Below are 17,824 nucleotides of genomic sequence, written 5' to 3'. Positions count from 1 at the left end.
TGTCCAGTGGCCATACAAGAGCGTGATAGAGATTGGCATTTGCGCATGTTCTTTTATCCAGGCTATGAAGTCTTGAGCGCAATGGTTACTTTATGTGAGGTACGCTGATGTTTTGGGACAGTATGTTATTGGACATTAGTACCCGGCGCAGAAAAGTGAAGAAAAAGACTTACCTGTGGTTGGCTGCATTCCGAGCCTTACTGCATGGTAATCCGGAGCACACAACGGCGTGCAGGTCGCTCCCACAGCATTTTAATTCCAGAATGGCCGCCAAGGAAAGGGAGAAGGGACTACGTGTAGTCCCTTCTCCCTTTCAATGGCCGCCATTATTTTTGTTTACTTTTTTTTCAAATTACTTCGATGGGTGCCATGGAAAGGGAGAAGAGACTCCTCTTCCATGGTGGCCATTTTCTTTGTTTACTATGGCCGCCAAGGTAAGAGAAAATGGACTACGTTTTCTGTTCGCAGTGGGCATTTTTTTGTACTTTTCCTTCGGCTGCGAAACGCAATGCGTCTCGCAGCCAAAAAAAAAATAAAAAAATATTAGTACCCCGGTCAAACAGGCTGGGGTCCTAATGGCAATATGCCCCGAGACTGCGGGTCATTGCCGCATAAGGTAATGCCCCCGGGGCCTTCGTTAAGGCCCTAGTATATCGGCCCCGGGCGCCTGATGCAGTAATGGCCCACCATCTCGGAGCATATTGCCCAAGTATATTGTGAAAGGGTGAAGGCGGATCTCGATATTTTTGTTGACTCTACAGAGTTTACATGAGTGGTTATGGCAGTGGAAGGTCTTTTCCATGGCGATTTGCGTGAAATAGGACATTCCATTTTTAAGTGTGACAGTAAATTAGAAAATGTGTTCTTTGGTTACTTTCATTTCGTGACTACACTTGGCTAAGCAGTGGTTTTTAGAACCACAACTTTATCTTAGATTTGAAGTTTGTCTATCTGAATGCACTTGTAAATCACTAATGTATCGGAAGAATTAAAATAGCGTGCAAAATTTATATTTTTCTTTGTAGAGATGACAGTCTCTAAAGAGGAGTTTTAAACTGGAAACTAATCAGACAGCACAACTGATCTAGCTGGTCATCAAAACACTGATTTATATTGCACTCTGTTTTTGTTGTGAGTAAAGTTATGTAAAGAATCTGCTAATCAAGAATTGTAAAGTCCATGTTTTAAATGTGACAAATTGATTAACAAATCCAGCTATCAAATAATTGTAGTATTACACAAAACTTGTTATTAACGATAAGTAATGACTTGCTTGACTGGCATATTTTAGGGAAGTGTGCAGAAATTGTTCAGACTGCGCAAGCAGTGTGACCACATTTGTTGTTTAGCTCATCTCATTCTTGGCTCTGTAGGATCGTTTGAATGTGAGCACCTCCAGTTTCAATTACAGAAAATCTTTTGTTGTAGAGTAATTCGAAAAGAGCTGGGACATCACCCCATTATATTTCTAATGTGGGCCACTATCACGGGTCCCTCCCTAGCAGCCGCTCATGTACATGGTGGTGCACCATGGTTCACAAACTATTTAAATTCATAAAGTAATACTATGTGGTATATGTACAAATACCTGCATATTATCTAAAGATTCTTGTGACTTATGTTGTGCCTCTCTCCAGGTCATCAACTGGTTACCACTGCTGTTCATCATCGCCTGAGGCAGCAAGGTTCGTAAATTACAGAAAAAAGGAATGCAACATATTTTTGTACCTCTCAGTAGGATTAATTTAATTTATATTCCTGTTGATAGTGTTGGCACCAACCTTCCTTCAGGGACTTCATTTCACCAAAATGCCAGGGGTAGCGGAAGCAACATCACGCGACCCTTAACCTCTGATGAGATCACATGAAGAGATGTCATTTGACCCTACCCCGAAGTGATATCGCGGGAAGTGATGAACACGACTTTCCACCCCTTGACAAAATAGGAAGTGGCATCACATAGCTCCTAAGTACACTACGAAAAATAGAGTTACGATATCACTTTAATGTGATAAACATTTCATATAAGAATGGATCGCCATATGCATCATTAAGATCAGTGCGTATAGGACCATATTACCAAATTACTGTGAATGCAAGCAGACATCCATGGCCAAATGTTAAGGATTTGTTATTATGTAGCACTTAAGCACTCTATATAGAATAAACATACATACAATATCCCCCAACCTGCGTTCATACTCATTTATCGACCTCAGAAGGATGAATGGCTGAGTTGAGGTGTTTAAGAACAGACTAAGTAAGTGGCTCACCCCCTGAAATGTGCCTGAAATATACATTAATAAGTCTAGCAATTATTGTATAGAATTCCAGAAAGACACACTATTTGGTATTCCTCTTCCTTCTTATTTAGGGTCACTGCTGAAAGTGTTAGAAACCCCTGTTCTTTTTTGTTTTCTTTTTAAGAGGCCTGAACAAGAAAGCCAGCACCCCAGAAGGAAAGAGTTGCATGGCGCTGGCCACAGCCCAGGAGCTTGCATAAATCCTTTTTTGTTTAGGGGTAGCCAGAGAGATCACAGGGGAAGCAAGGGAGACATCAGGGGTCGCAGTTGCGCTCCCTGGTCACCCCTAAATGACATCCCTGCTTTCCTTGCAATTTCTTTACTCCATTTCTTGGCTTCTGCTTGTTCTGGGTTAAACCATTTTAAAGCATGTCCAGGACCAAACAACCTTTAGCGGTTTAGGGGAGTGGGGGGGAGGAGGGAAGATAGGTTCTAACAATTCATGCGTCACCAATTTCAACCAATGTGGTTGCCTAGCTGAGGATCGAGAGGTCCAACCCATAGGGCCATCTGTTTTTTCAAAACATTACAAAAACCTATGGCCTGACCAGAAGAGCAAGAGAGGTGTAATTACTTCTATTGAGTCACCTGCACCAAAAAGACTATCCAAAGGGTGCCTTGCCTCCAGTGTAGAGCCTTCACCTAATTCTTTAAATTGTCTTCTAGGATAGCAAGGGCATTTTAGACAGTCAGCCTTTGATCGATGTTTTCCATTTACAAATGCAGGTCTAGAACAACAAGTTCTTGCCGTCTAATAACAGACTTAATCTCACTAGATGGAAGGGATAGAGCCATGTGGTCTAGGAAGATGGTACAGCACGGAAAGGGGTATGGTTTGCCCGTGAGGTGGTAAAAGAAACCAATTAATTCTCAAAACTGGGAAGGGCTTCACATCGGTTCAACTTCGCCTGAAGTTGTTCAGAGAAAATTACAGCAAGGCTACCCCTATTTAAATACAGGAATCTCAATGCCAGTGGAGACGGTTCATATATAAAAGACCAGCAATCCCATCTTTCAAGCCAAGGCTAAAGTCATGGCTTTTCAACACGACATCCTAGCCAAGGCATCATCCCAGCAATAACCCACAAGACTTCACACCAAAGGCCCTGCTATATGCCACCCACTCTGTTACAAGACCACAGTATGTCCCCATGGTGCCTAACAATCGCACCCAGTGAGTTTGCGGCCGGGCATCCAGGGAACGTGCTTTGCTCCCTTCCACCTGAATGCCTAACTCTGTCAAAGCTCTATACCTCCATTTATAGAGGAATTGACACAATTAACTTATTTAAGCGATCTACAATGCTTGATGCAAATTAATGCAGACCTATGAAGGTTGTAAATCCTAAAGCTGTCTGCACTATACTGAAGTACAAATCCAAATGTTTTCACGTTGTTAGTTTTAGTACCGTAAAGAAATACATTGTGTCCCCATTTTGCTTGGGCTGACTCACTGGCTCTGTGTGGAGTCTTTGGTCCAGTTGGCGCATACGCGGTATAGCTTTGCCACCTGCTTTCCACTGCCTCCAGCTTCTACAAGCCTGTGAGGGAGCTGCAACGTCTTCTCCTGAACAGCTGCCGCCAATAGTTTGGTTTCCATCTTGAAATGTCCCGCTCATCAGTCTTTAGTTGAACAAAAAGCAAAGCAAATGCTCAATGTAACAAATCTACAATAGATCCTCACTGCCTGCCACCAATGTTGGGCAAGATTGTACGCAGTACCGTGTGGGAGACTGCACCAGCCTTGTCCTCTTGGCAATAGCTAACCCAACCTTTGGTATAAGCATGTACAACACAAGCTGGTAGAGTGACTGAGCAGCAAGACTTATCTCAGGAGGGGTCAATGTGAGCTGTAGGGTTGCAACTAAGATTCACAGTGATAATTGTCCTTACACTCAAGGTTTCTTGATTAACGTATTTATTTAACAGCCAGTTTGAATAAGCATTCTTTAGAAGGGAGCAATATATGTAAACAAAAATATACAATCTAATTTATTGAAACTGAGGTACCCATTTGGGATGGCACAGAGACACTTCCTACACCCTGAGGTGACAAATAACTAGGACACTGTGGACATTGATATATCATTGTCATATTTAGAGCAATACAGAAATTGGTGTCAAAAGGAAAGGTTTAGGGAATAAACAATGGTTAATAAATATTCTTAAGCAGGTACATTTTTCAACCCCCACAATGCAAAGTAAATTAACCCTTTCCAAGCTACGCAAGTTATAGAATGTGTGACATTTGTTGAAGGATAGTTAAAGCAGAAAGTTAGAGGATAGAAGAGTCTGTCAGGGAGCCAGGACAGCCAATGTTAATTGAACAAACTCTAGGGGAGCTGACACATTCTTGAAGGTAAGTAAAAAGTCTTGCACAATGTTTTAGAAGTCTTTGTAGAAAATGAAATCATTTTAGGGCCACAAGCTGGGAGGCTTGTGAGGGGCAAAGCTGCAAGCAACTCTGTAAAAGCAACCAAGACAAGTCTCAACTGAGAGCAAGCAAGGCTACACAACAAGAGGTAAGTACTCCTTGGTTTACAGTACCTTCGGTCTGAAGAAATTGGTTCCAGCTGGCTTCTGTTCCAGTTGTAGTATGGCAGATCCTGTTGTTCCTGGGTCTCAGTCGTGGGGACAAGAGGGAGAACATCCGAGGACTCCTGCACTATGGTTTGAAGGTCAGCGGCTGCAATGGGCAAACTTCAGATCAGCGGCTGTTCACGGTTTCAGCTTCTCGCAAATAGCACCACTGCGGTTCTCGGACACTTGGTAGATTTTTTTTGTTTTTGGGGTCCAGCACTCTGTTGAGGTGGCTCAGGCTTGGTCAGTCCTGCTTCATGGGAGTCCGGAGGATCTTCCTGGAGCTTGAGTCTGACTTAAAGACACCCACTCGATTCTGGTGTTCCTCTCCGTGGCAATCTGATCCTGCAGCAGCAATGGAATTACAGCCAGGTCCAAGAGGATTTCCAGATAAGTTTGTCTAGGGGTCGATTGGTCCCACCAACCCAAGGGGAGAAGTATTTGCAGGGCTTCTCTAGTCGAGGCAAATTCGAAGCTTCAGCACTGCTGCAGGGCTTCACTGGGCAAACCAACTGGCCACTAGTTGCAGCAGGCGTCTCTTCCAAGTTCTTCTTCAGATTCCTTCTTCCAGTTGTCGACTCTGCCTTCCAAGCAAAAGACCTAACCTTTAATGCAGGTTTCTCCCCTTCATTTGCAGCCTAGCTGTCAATCACACAGAAGGGTGGGTGTCCTCCAAGGACAGCCAGCCAGCCAATCGCCTTAGGGTTCATGCCATTTCGGGAACGTCCCTCACTTCCTGCGCTGGCATACACGCTGGAGCCACAGGCAGGCTTCACCAGTGAATCCCGCCAAAGAAAACGAGCAAAGGGTCCAATCCTGGTTTGGCGCGCAGAGTAAATCTCAAGAAGGACCATTCTAACAAGAAATGGTGAAAAAAGAAGACCAGGGCCATTTTGACAAAATGGGCACCCATGGGTGCTTTATTGCAGCTGCAATTGCAGCCCACGGTAGAAACACTCAATGGTAGTAACAAGTAAACCACTGTCACCAGCCATTAATTGTAGAAAGGGTAACATAAAAATGTTACATCAGAAATTAGACAAAGTGGATACCAAGATAAACCCTTTCCCTTTTTCCTAGAGTAGTTCAGAACCAGTAACCAGACTTTGCTCTGTGAGAGAACCATGGGAAGACCTAAATTACATTATTTTTCAAGGCATGTGCAAAGTGAGATTATTTGGCTCCCAGTCTGTACTTTGCCATAGAGTAAGTCAGTGATCTCCGAGCATTCACACATCATTTAGGTCTATTTTGTCAAATACAGTGTTTTCAGAAGTACTTGCAATTCTTAAATATTTACTAATTTCCGAGGATGTAGTCAATTGATCTACTCCCCCATCAGTACTTGCACTAATGAAAAGGGCTGGGATTTAATCTATTCCATGTTAGAGTATACCTACCCTTAGAATTATACCTACCCTTCGAATTAATTTTCTTTGGCTGTCTCACAGACAGATGGGTATCTTCAATTATTCCCCCTTGTGTAACAGGTGGGCATCAGTCATCAAGATGGATCAGCTTCCAATTAAAGCCTGGCTTCTCCCCTTCTGATTTGGGCCTTTCTGCTTACTTTCCCACAGAAGGTGGCCTGCAGTTGAACTCCATACAAGCCTCTCAAAGGGGGCCACCAGCAATCCAAAATGAGACCAAAGGAAAGCAAGCTATTCTATTCTCCTTTCTCTTGTTGATTCTTATTTATATCATTTATATCCCCTACGGTCAGACCCCTTAAATCTAGAGGTGTGTATCATAATTCTATTTTAATTGAGCAGTCTATGTGATTGGACAGTGTTCTAAGAGTGACATCACACTAAACCATCCCCCTTATTCTCACTGGGCATATCAATGAAGAAGGCAGTCTAATGGGAGTAACCTAACCCAGTGTCTCTCCCATTTGATGTGATGTTATGTCATCTTGGATATTTTACATTAAACAATTGTGATTTTCTAAAACCTAATGTTCCACACATGTGATTAGGTTACTAATTAGTTTGCCAGATTGCAAACATCTGATGCATAACTTCTGATGTGCATGTGACAGATGTTTTTTATTCTCCAAAAGAGTCACTCAAAGATTCTATTCCCATCTCAGCATGTAGCTGGCACCGACATGGATATATATGAACCACTGACATGCAATTTTGTCTGTGTCGAAATAGAGCCATTAATACATTTACATAATTAAAAGAACATAAAAATATCTTTATGTTCAGCTGATCGGATTTTTCACTCTGAATATTTTCTTTTAGAATAAACTTACGTTACTACGACACTCCTATCTAAAGATATTCAGGAAAATATGATCCCATATGTAACATTTAAAGATGCATTTTTTTCTTTCCTTGTAAGGGATTTAATAAAATTACCAGGTTACTCACCGTAGTGACCACCTTACTCATAGTCCATAGTCCCCTTTCCTCCATACTTATAGGACATCTCTCCGTCCTGTGGGACGGGACCGGACCACTTTTGTAAAAAGCATCCAAATTTTTGTTTTTCAAAAATTTGTCCTTCCTCTCTTTCCTGCGTGTGGCCCGGCACGCGGCCGTAACCCCCGCCCACCTTGGCTCCGCCCCACGCGTCGCCCATCAGTCCTTTTCTATCGGAGGGTCCAAGACCCATTAGCAATAACAGAGGAACCTTATTAGAGGGGACGGCGGGCGTATGGAGGAAAGGGGACTATGGACTAGGAGTAAGGTGGCCACTACGGTGAGTAACCTGGTAATACTCCTATGTCCCGTCCCCTTTCCTCCATACCTATGGGAGATTCCCAAGCACTCCTTCCAGGAACTATGGGTGGGTGGAAATACCCCTTACTGAAACAGGTTCTTCAGCACAGGCTGGCCGAACTGAGCATCAGCCCTAGAGCTCATATTGAGGCAGTAATGCTTACAGAAAGCAGATGGGGAGGCCCAAGTAGCCGCTCTAGCGATGGACTCCCAGGGAACATACTTCTGAAAAGCAACCGCAGCTGCCTTGCCTCGCACCTGATGTGCATGGATACCCCTGAAAGATTCCGTGATACAGGCAGCAATCCATCTTGAAATGGATGCCTTAGACGCCGGCCTGCCCTGGGGTTTACCGAAGGTCACAAACAGTTGTGAAGAGCTCTGAAGCTCGCCAGTCCTGTCCAGGTAGAAATTAAGAGCTCTTCGGACATCCAGGCAGTGTAGAACCCTTTCCGCCTCCGAGGCAGGGTTCAGAAAAAAGACCGGAAGGGAAATCGACTGATTCAGATGGAATTCGGTCACTACCTTTGGTAGAAAAGCTGGGTCCATCCGAAGGACTACCTTGTCCCTGTGAAAGACCAAGAAAGGATGCTCCACCGACAATGCCTGGAGCTCACTCACTCTCCTCGCTGACGTAACGGCGACCAGAAAGGACACTTTCCAGGACACGTACTTGAGGTCAACCGTAGCCATTGGCTCAAAGGGTTTATGGCACAGCGCCGTCAGGACTACAGTTAGGTCCCAAGGCGGGTGCACACTACGAACCGGAGGGTAGAGGCGTGTCAAACCAGCAAAATGTCTCTTCACCACCGGGTTAGTTAACGAATAAGAACATCGGTCTGTAGAGAGGTAGGCGGAAATCGCTGAGACATAAGTCCTGCAGGACAAGACATGAACCCCTGACTCTGCTAGGGAGGAGACAAAGGACAGCACTGTGTCAATCGTCGCCACCCTCGGGTCCAATTCCTTCTCCAAACACCAATGACAGAACCTGAGCCATTTACTCTTGTACTGGGATTTGGTCGAGGGTTTCCTGGCTGCCTGGATAATGCGCATGTTATCCGCAGACAAACCCAAAGGCTCTAGAGCCGTGAACTCGGGCACCATGCCGCCAAGTTGAGCGATTGTATGGAGGGGTGCCATATCTGCTGTTCCCCTTGGTGAAGAAGATCGGGAGTTACTGGTAACCTGATCGGCAGAGACACCGACAGGTGTTGAAGTTTGTGAGGTGGGACCCGGAGTGGAGGGGGTGCCGGGAGGGGTAGCGGGACTCTGCGGGGTCACGGCAGCAGCCGGCCACGATGCGGAGAGCGCAGCCCCATCCCACCCGTCCTCCCCGGGACTCCACAGGATCGCGGCAACGGGCCGCGAGACGGAAAGCGCGGCCCCCTCCCACCCAGCCTTACCTGAACCCGCCAGGGGTGACGCCGGGGCTTGCAGCCCGGGATCCGGGTTGGTGGCGGCGAACCCGCAGGGAACACGGGTGGTCGCGGAAAGCCGGCCCACACGGCCCGCCGAGCGTCTCTCCCCGCCGAGAAGGGAGAGGAGGGAGAGACGGCTTGCTCGGCGAGGCGGTCCTCTCTGGAGCGGCTGCATACACGAGCCCACATGGCGGGAGGGAGAGACTTCCAAAGGGGGGAGGGACTCACGGGATGGAGTTGCCTGGGAGCGGGTCTCTCCTGGCAGGCAGCGGAATCAGGCACTTTGGGAAGCAATGGCAGCCTTTAAAGGAGGCGGGACATGGCAATACCAGCCAATGGGAAGCCAGATTGACAGGGGAGGTTTCCATTGGGGGGGAAGCAAGTCACTCACATCACATAAAAGCCCGGGAACTAATCCAGCGTTTGTTGTTGATTTTCCTAGTCATACGAAGAGGACGAGGAGAGAAGGAACAACTGGTGGGCCTATCCGGACACTAAGGAGGCTTAGGAGGGTTTAAGTCACGTCCCTGGAAGGCTGCCTAAGAGTGAAGTAACTCTCAAGGAGTTCATGGACTATACTTTCTTTAGTTTAAAGTCACAAGAATAAAGTATAATTTCAGCAACCCAAACCTGGTCCGGGTCTTGATTTCTACATTGGCGACGAAGGTGGGATTTGCGACAACGCGATGGAGACCCTAATTAAAACCCTGACAGATGGCCAACAGCAGTTGCAGCAATTAATACAGCTGCAAATGCAACAGGCAGTGGCTGACCGCCAGGCGTTCCAGCAAGCCATCCAATTACAGGGCACCCTACAGACCACGGCCCAGGACAAACAACATGAAAATATTATCAGGCTCACAGATGCAGTGGCCAGCACGAGGAACCAACCCATGGTGCCGTCCACCCTGCTCCAGAAGTATAAGGAGGGAGAGGATCCAGCCTTTTTCGTCACAAGTTTTGAGAGGATTGCAAGAAATGCGCAATGGCCGCCTGAGCGCTGGGGACAGTATGTTGCTCCCCTGTTATCTGGGGTAATGCAGGGTGCATACCAGGCTGTGAACCCCAATGGTAACACTTCATATGGGGAAATTAAAGCAGCCGTACTGGACCGTCTAGGCCTGGATGAGGAGGCCTATCGCCTTCAGCTAAGGGACACCAAGTTAAGAAACGGAGAGAGTCCCAGGCAGTTATATTACCGCATTAAAGATCTGACGGAGAAGTGGATGCAGTCCCCCACACCAGCCAACCAACCCCTCCTGGATAAGATAATACTGGAACAGTTCATAGAAGCCTTGCCGGGCCCAATGCAAAGATGGGTTAGGCAACACCACAGGCCTACATTGGCAGAAGCCGTGGACATTGCGTAGGCTTACCAAAAGGCCGGGTATAGTCGCTTCCCCTCAACAAGTATACCAGGAAGGATGACATCGCCAAGCATTGAACATCAGGTACAAAAAGGCCCAAAAGTGGCACACACCAGATGGAGGCAACCGGAGGAGGTTTTCAGGAAACCAGAAGAAAGGAAGACTGGATACGAGGAGAAACAGTCACCCATAATCCCAGAAGTTCGACAACCCCAGTGCTTTGAGTGCGGTGAATGGGGTCACATTGCCCGATTTTGCCCCAGAAGGAAGACCACAGAGCCTATGGAAATTGGCTACATGAAGCCACATCCGGAAGTACATAGCCCTGGTCCATACATCGTGGATCTAAGGGTGGATGGACGACCGACCCGGGCACTGCTGGATAGCGGGAGTCGACAAACAGCCATATCTCCCACCGTGAGTAATACCCCTAATTTACCTAACATTTCTATACCGATAAAGTGTATACATGGGGACATTAAAACATACCCGATTAGGGAGGTACAGATAGAGGTGAATCATGAAACCACTCAGTTAAAGGCTGCCGTCCTTCCAACCCTACCTACCCCAGTGGTCCTGGGAACAGACCTGCCTCACTTTGGTAAAGCACTAGATGAAGAAAGAGCGAAGAGTAACAGAACCACGAACATAGGTGACTCTAGAAACCCTCCCGGACATAAAAGACGGAATAGACTAGAGTGGTGCCAAGCCAGTTACATGACCCGACCCATTAACTGAAACCCGAGGATCATGAGGACTCCCTGATGGGGGAAACCCTAACTGATCCCACCCTTCGGGTAGCCCGTGAGAGAGCGGCCAATGAGAAAGATCCAGACGTAACGAAAGGACCTGGCTTTCTGTTCCGTCACGGACTATTGTACCGAAAATATAAGGCGGACGATGGGACTGTAAAGGAACAATTGGTATTACCAAAACCCCATAGAATGGTCATAATGCAACTGGCACACAACCACCCCTGTGGCGGACATATGGCCTCCCTGAAAACGCAGCAGTACATCCTGAGATGGTTCTACTGGCCAGGCATATACGGTGAAATAGCCCAGTTCTGTAAAGGGTGCCCCACTTGCCAGCTAACAAGTGGCATCTTACCAGCAAAAGCCCCTTTGCAGAAGATGCCCCTTATTAACGTTCCTTTTCAGCGGATAGGCATGGACATCGTTGGACCAATAGAACCCGCATCCCCTGGATACAAGTATCTACTAGTCATTGTTGACTATGCAACGCGGTATCCGGAGGCATTTCCCTTGAAGGGAACATCAGCCCGACAACTATGCGATCAGCTCATTCCCTTCTTCGCAAGAGTGGGGTTACCCTCGGAAGTTATCACCGACCAAGGGACCAATTTTATGTCCACCTTACTTCGGCAGGTATGTGAAAGACTGCAGATACATCAGTTACGCACCTCGGCATACCATCCCCAGACTGATGGCCTTGTCGAAAGGTACAACAAGACGATCAAGCAAATGATACGGAGAGTGACCGGGTCAGATGGGAAGAACTGGGACCGCATATTGCCCTTGATGGTATTACGCGACACCCCACAGTCATCTACCGGCTTTTCCCCATTTGAGCTCCTTTTCGGAAGACAACCCCGAACCATTTTGGATCTTGTAAAAGAAGAATTGGAGACTTCGGATGAGATCTCTTTAACAGAGTACACCGAAGAGTTTAAGGAACATCTGACAGCACTCCGCTCGATGGCCGAGACAAATCTGGGACACACACAGACAAACCAGGAAAAAAACTATAACAAAGGAAGTCGGATGAGAACCTTCCGAATAGGAGACCAAGTACTAATCCTACTACCCACCAGTACTAACAAGCTATTGGCCAGATGGAGATTTCTTTATGAAGTTAAGGAGGTACTCAGCCCTGTGACGTATCGGATCCACCAACCCGAACGAGCCACACCAGACAAGGTATACCATGTGAACCTGCTAAAGGCATGGACCGCGCCTGTATTGGTAGCCACAATGGATACCGGTGAGGATACCTCAGAACAAAATGTGAATCGTGAACAGGGCAAGCTAGAAGACGTGCAATGGGGAACCATCTTGACTCCTTCCATGAAGTCAGAACTTTTGACCAGACTGTCACCCTTTGGAGACGCGTTCTCGGCCTTACCAGGGAGGACAGATTTAATCGAACATGATATCAAAACCGATCCCGGACAGATTGTTAGGCTAAGGCCCTATCGTACTCCAGAAGCACGAAGGCTGGTTATCCGAAACGAAGTAGAAGATATGCTCTGCATGGATATAATCGAACCGTCAACCAGCCCATGGTCATCCCCGATAGTGTTGGTACCAAAGCCCGATGGTACAATTAGGTTTTGTATGGATTACCGACAATTAAATACGATTTCCAATTACAAAGCATATCTTATGCCACGAATGGACCAGCTGTTGGAAAGGCTAGGATCCGCCAACTTCCTAAGTACGCTTGACCTAACTAAGGGTTACTGGCAGATCCCCTTGAAATCCACGGACCGGGAAAAGACTGCCTTTACAACTCCCCAAGGTCTATATCAATTCAAGGTTTTGCCATTCGGGCTACACGGTGCACCAGCCACCTTCCAGAGACTGATGGATGTCATACTACGTCCCCATGAGAATTATGCTGCGGCTTACTTAGACGACATCGTCGTGTATAGCACGACCTGGACAGACCATGTACACCACTTGGAACAGGTGGTGTCTGAGTTGTTTAAGGCAGGCCTACACATTAATCCGAAGAAAACAGTGATAGGGGCACACGAGATGAAATATCTGGGACACTTGGTAGGCTGAGGCACGTTACGACCCCAATTCTCGAAAATCAAGGCCATTCACGAGATTCCTACTCCATCCACGAAGAAACAGATCCGTGCCTTTTTGGGTTTCATAGGCTACTACCGTAGATTTATCCCAGATTTCTCCTCGTTGGCAGCTCCACTAACTGACGCTTTGAGGAATAAAGGGTCTCCCGATTTGACCAAGAACACCGCTGCTATGGAAGCTATCGATGTCCTAAGGCAGAGGATCACTTCAAATCCAGTACTTCGGTGCCCCGACTTCCATAGCCAATTCTTTCTTCAGACGGACGCGTCGAATCAGGGACTGGGTGCAGTACTTTCGCAGGAACAAGAGGGCGAACTTCAACCCGTCTGTTTCGTGAGCAGGAAGCTCGTACCTCACGAGGAGGCCTATTCCACTATTGAGAAGGAGTGTTTGGCCATCAAGTGGGCGGTGGAGACCCTCAGGTATTATCTCTTGGGTCGCTGCTTTACGTTATATACCGGCCATGCCCCCTTAGAGTGGCTCGCAAGACATAAGGATACCAACCAGCGGGTGCTTAGATGGTTCCTGTCTCTACAACCGTTCGATTTCCTTACCTTACACAGACCTGCGGGTTTCCAGCTGGTGGCTGACTGTCCCGGAATGCTCCCTTGCCCAATCGGCCAGGGTTTGTGATGGGGAGATGTGAGGTGGGACCCGGAGTGGAGGGGGTGCCGGGAGGGGTAGCGGGACTCCGCGGGGTCACAGCAGCAGCCGGCCACGATGCGGAGAGCGCAGCCCCGTCCCACCCGTCCTCCCCGGGACTCCACAGGATCGCGGCAACGGGCCGCGAGACGGAAAGCGCGGCCCCCTCCCACCCAGCCTTACCTGAACCCGCCAGGGGTGACGCCGGGGCTTGCAGCCCGCGATCCGGGTTGGTGGCGGCGAACCCGCAGGGAACACGGGTGGTCGCGGAAAGCCGGCCCACACGGCCCGCCGAGCGTCTCTCCCCGCCGAGAAGGGAGAGGAGGGAGAGACGGCTTGCTCGGCGAGGCGGTCCTCTCTGGAGCGGCTGCATACACGAGCCCACATGGCGGGGAGGGAGAGACTTCCAAAGGGGGGAGGGACTCACGGGATGGAGTTGCCTGGGAGCGGGTCTCTCCTGGCAGGCAGCAGAATCAGGCACTTTGGGAAGCAACGGCAGCCTTTAAAGGAGGCGGGACATGGCAATACCAGCCAATGGGAAGCCAGATTGACAGGGGAGGTTTCCATTGGGGGGGAAGCAAGTCACTCACATCACATAAAAGCCTGGGAACTAATCCAGCGTTTGTTGTTGATTTTCCTAGTCATATGAAGAGGACGAGGAGAGAAGGAACAACTGGTGGGCCTATCCGGACACTAAGGAGGCTTAGGAGGGTTTAAGTCACGTCCCTGGAAGGCTGCCTAAGAGTGAAGTAACTCTCAAGGAGTTCATGGACTATACTTTCTTTAGTTTAAAGTCACAAGAATAAAGTATAATTTCAGCAACCCAAACCTGGTCCGGGTCTTGATTTCTACAAAGTTCTGAGAACCAAAACCTGGCCGGCCACCACAGAGCTATCAGTAGGAGAGAACAGTTGACAGAACTCTTCAACTTCCAAATTGCTCGATGAACCAGAGGAAGAGGCGGGAAGGCGTAAACTCTCATGTTGTGCCATGGGATCTCGAGGGCGTCCCCCAGAGAGGAGGCTCCCAGGCCCCCTCTGGAGGCGTACTGAGGAAGCTTCTTGTTTACCGCTGTGGCAAAGAGGTCCACCTCCGGTGTGCCCCAACGCGAGAAAATCCATGAGAGGATCTCCGCCTTCAACTCCCACTCGTAGCTGACCACTGTCCGCCGGCTGAGGGCATCCGCGTTGACATTCAGCCGGCCCGGGATGTGCACTGCAAGCAGCCAAACCCCATGAAGCACGGCCCACTCCCAAATTTGAATGGACAGATCCACGAGAGGGGGAGACTTCATTCCCCCTTGCTTGTTTATGTAGTACATCGACACCGCATTGTCCGTTCTTATGCGGACCACCTTGTTGACAATGAGAGGTCTGAACGCCTTGAGCGCCAGAAAATTCGCCAGAAGCTCCAATTGATTCCGAGACCTGAAGAAGATCTAACGTCGCACCCCACCCGAAAAGGGAGGAGTCTGTCGTGATAGTCACCATGGGGGCTGGGTCCTGGAACCCCACGCCCACTGACAGGTTGCTGAGAGATGACCACCAGTCCAGGTCCACTCTTATGGAATCCGGAATCATCATCCGTTTGGAATCCGGGTCCACAGCCTGACGCCAGGAACTCCGAAGAGCCATCTGGGTCCGTCTCATTTTGAGAAGAGGAAGAGCCAGTACACACGAGGCCATGAGGCCCAGAAGCCTCTGGAACCACCAGGCCGGCATGCTCTCCGAGTGCGTAAACATCTGACACGTGGCCAACAGATCCGTCATTCTGTGCCCGGTCAGATACACTCGGCAGTCTATCGTGTTCCAACGAAAACCCAGGAAACTCAGGTCCCGTGAGACCATCATGGAGAATTTCCGCCAGTTCACTGACAGCCCTAGATGGAACAGGAGCTGAAGGAGAGACTGGAGGTTGCCCGCTGCTGCCAATGGGCAAGGGCTGCGTAGGAGCCAGTCGTCCAAATAGGGATACACATGGATACCCTGGAGACGAAGATGGGCCGCGATCACCGACATCATCTTAGTGAAGACACACAGCGCCGAACTGAGGCCAAAAGGAAGCACCCAAAACTGGAAGTGCTCCTCTCCCAAAGAGAAACAGAGGTATCTCCTGTGTGGGTTCCAAATCAGGATATGCATGTACGCATCCTGAAGATCCACCACGCTGAGCCAATCGCCCGCCTGCAACGAGGAGCGAATCTGGCCGGGCGTGATCATCTTGAATTTCTCTTGGGGTAAGGAAAGATTGAACTGGGAAAGGTCTAGGATGGTGCGCAGGCCAGCCTGGTTGGGTTTGGGCACCGTAAACAGCCGTGAGTAGAAGCCCTCCCCTCGCTCCCCAAGGGGAACGGGTTCCACAGCTCCGAGGAGCAGAAGTTTCTGAACCTCGGCCTTGAGGGAGGGTGAGCCCGACAGCTGAAAAGGAGGGTTGGGGGTGGGGTAGGGGGTAAAGGTAAACGGAAGCCCGCTCGAGCGACTAACAAGACCCATCTGTCTTCTGTGATGGTCTGCCACGCCTCCCAATGAGACGCAATGCGTCCTCCCACCGGGGTCTCGTGCGAGTGCGGAAAACCCTCATTTGGCAGGTTTATCGGTGGCGGTGCCACCTGAACCTGATGAGGAGGCTGAGGAGCGGGAGAAATACCGCATACACTGTTGTCTACGGCAGTTATTCCCCGCAGGAGTATCCACTCTGATTTTTGGGGTCGAGGAAGCCCGTAAAACCAGAGGAAGGTCGACCTTGCGACAACAGCCTTTGAGTCTTGAAGGGAGGCTTAACCAGAACAGACAATGATTTGGCCGTCTGAGAGCTGTCCTTGGTTTGGTGAGCTCTACATCGGTAGAAGAGTGAAAAAGCTCCTTACCATCAAATGGAAGGTCCAGGACCTTGTCTTGCACCTCCTTCGAGAACTTAGTGGCATGCAGCCATGCTTGCCGCGAGGTATCAACCCGTAGCATCAGACCCCGAGCCGAGGTGTCTACGTCATGAGCCGCAGCCTCCAGGAGATCCTGGGCCCAGACCCTGGCATCGGAAAGGCCTCCTCTGAAATCCTCCAGCTTCTCGACCGGAATATGCTCCTCAAACTCCAACAGACCTCTCCACATCCGCTTGTTAGCTCCCGCCAAAATCAATTCTGCATTGGCCTGCCTGAGCTGCAAGGCTGAATTGGCAAAGATTTTCCTCCCTAGGGAGTCCAGGAGCTTGTCCTTTCCCAAGACCTGAGTCGCCGTCGCGGAGGAGGAAGCTGCGGGTCTGGATTGCAACGTGGCCGCAGCCGCCACTGTGGAGGAGGGAGGCGGACAAGACGAGAAGGCCACTTTTTTTTATTTACAAAAAGTCCCGAGTGTAGCTTTTCCCAAACTCTTCGGACCTCGGCCAGAAAGTCCTTCTGCAAGAACAGGCCGGTACGCTCCAAAGGAGACAAGGTGAATGCCCCAGAAAGCACACCCTCCTGCGGGGCAGGTGCCTCGGGCACCGGAACATCCAAGAAGCTCATGTCCAGTACCCGGTCATCGGAAGCTCTGGTAGAGCGGGGCAGGTCCTCGTTGTCCTGATCGCCTTGAGGGTCATCTGACAGGTCCGGCTCTTGCTGAGCCGAGTCAGGCACTGCCTTGTCCACTAGGGACAATGGTGGCACAGGCGGAAGCGCAGGGGGGAGGCACCACGGGCAAGGGATGCGCCGGCGGAACCACCGACGGGACGGGTGGAGCCGGAGGCACGGGTGGACATATCTCCTTGAAAAGCCCCTTGAAATATTCCCTCATGGGGTTGGTGCGCATAACACCTTGAAATTTACCGAAAAAGGCGTCCTCAGGAGATTGTTTCGGAACCTGAGGAGGCCTCTCATGAGGTGGACAAATCCAGGGACGCAACAGGGAAGGGTGCCACACAGGCCCCTCCGCCGACGTATCCACATAAATCAAGGGAGCCGCCCCCGTG

At 49.3% G+C, this 17,824-nt stretch overlaps 1 protein-coding gene across 1 annotated transcript in view; it reads right to left on the bottom strand.

Moving 5' to 3' along the window:
• Positions 1-17,824, bottom strand: part of DCBLD2 (discoidin, CUB and LCCL domain containing 2) — a 621,557-nt gene that overhangs the window by 135,328 nt on the left and 468,405 nt on the right. The gene's annotated exons all lie outside the window — the stretch shown is intronic.

The sequence above is a fragment of the Ambystoma mexicanum genome, chromosome 7p, assembly GCF_040938575.1.
Source record: "Ambystoma mexicanum isolate Mex_15411 chromosome 7p, UKY_AmexF1_1, whole genome shotgun sequence".
NCBI classification, from domain to species: domain Eukaryota; kingdom Metazoa; phylum Chordata; class Amphibia; order Caudata; family Ambystomatidae; genus Ambystoma; species Ambystoma mexicanum.
Note: the sequence above shows the minus strand (reverse complement) of the source record. Positions and strands in the feature narration are given on the sequence as shown.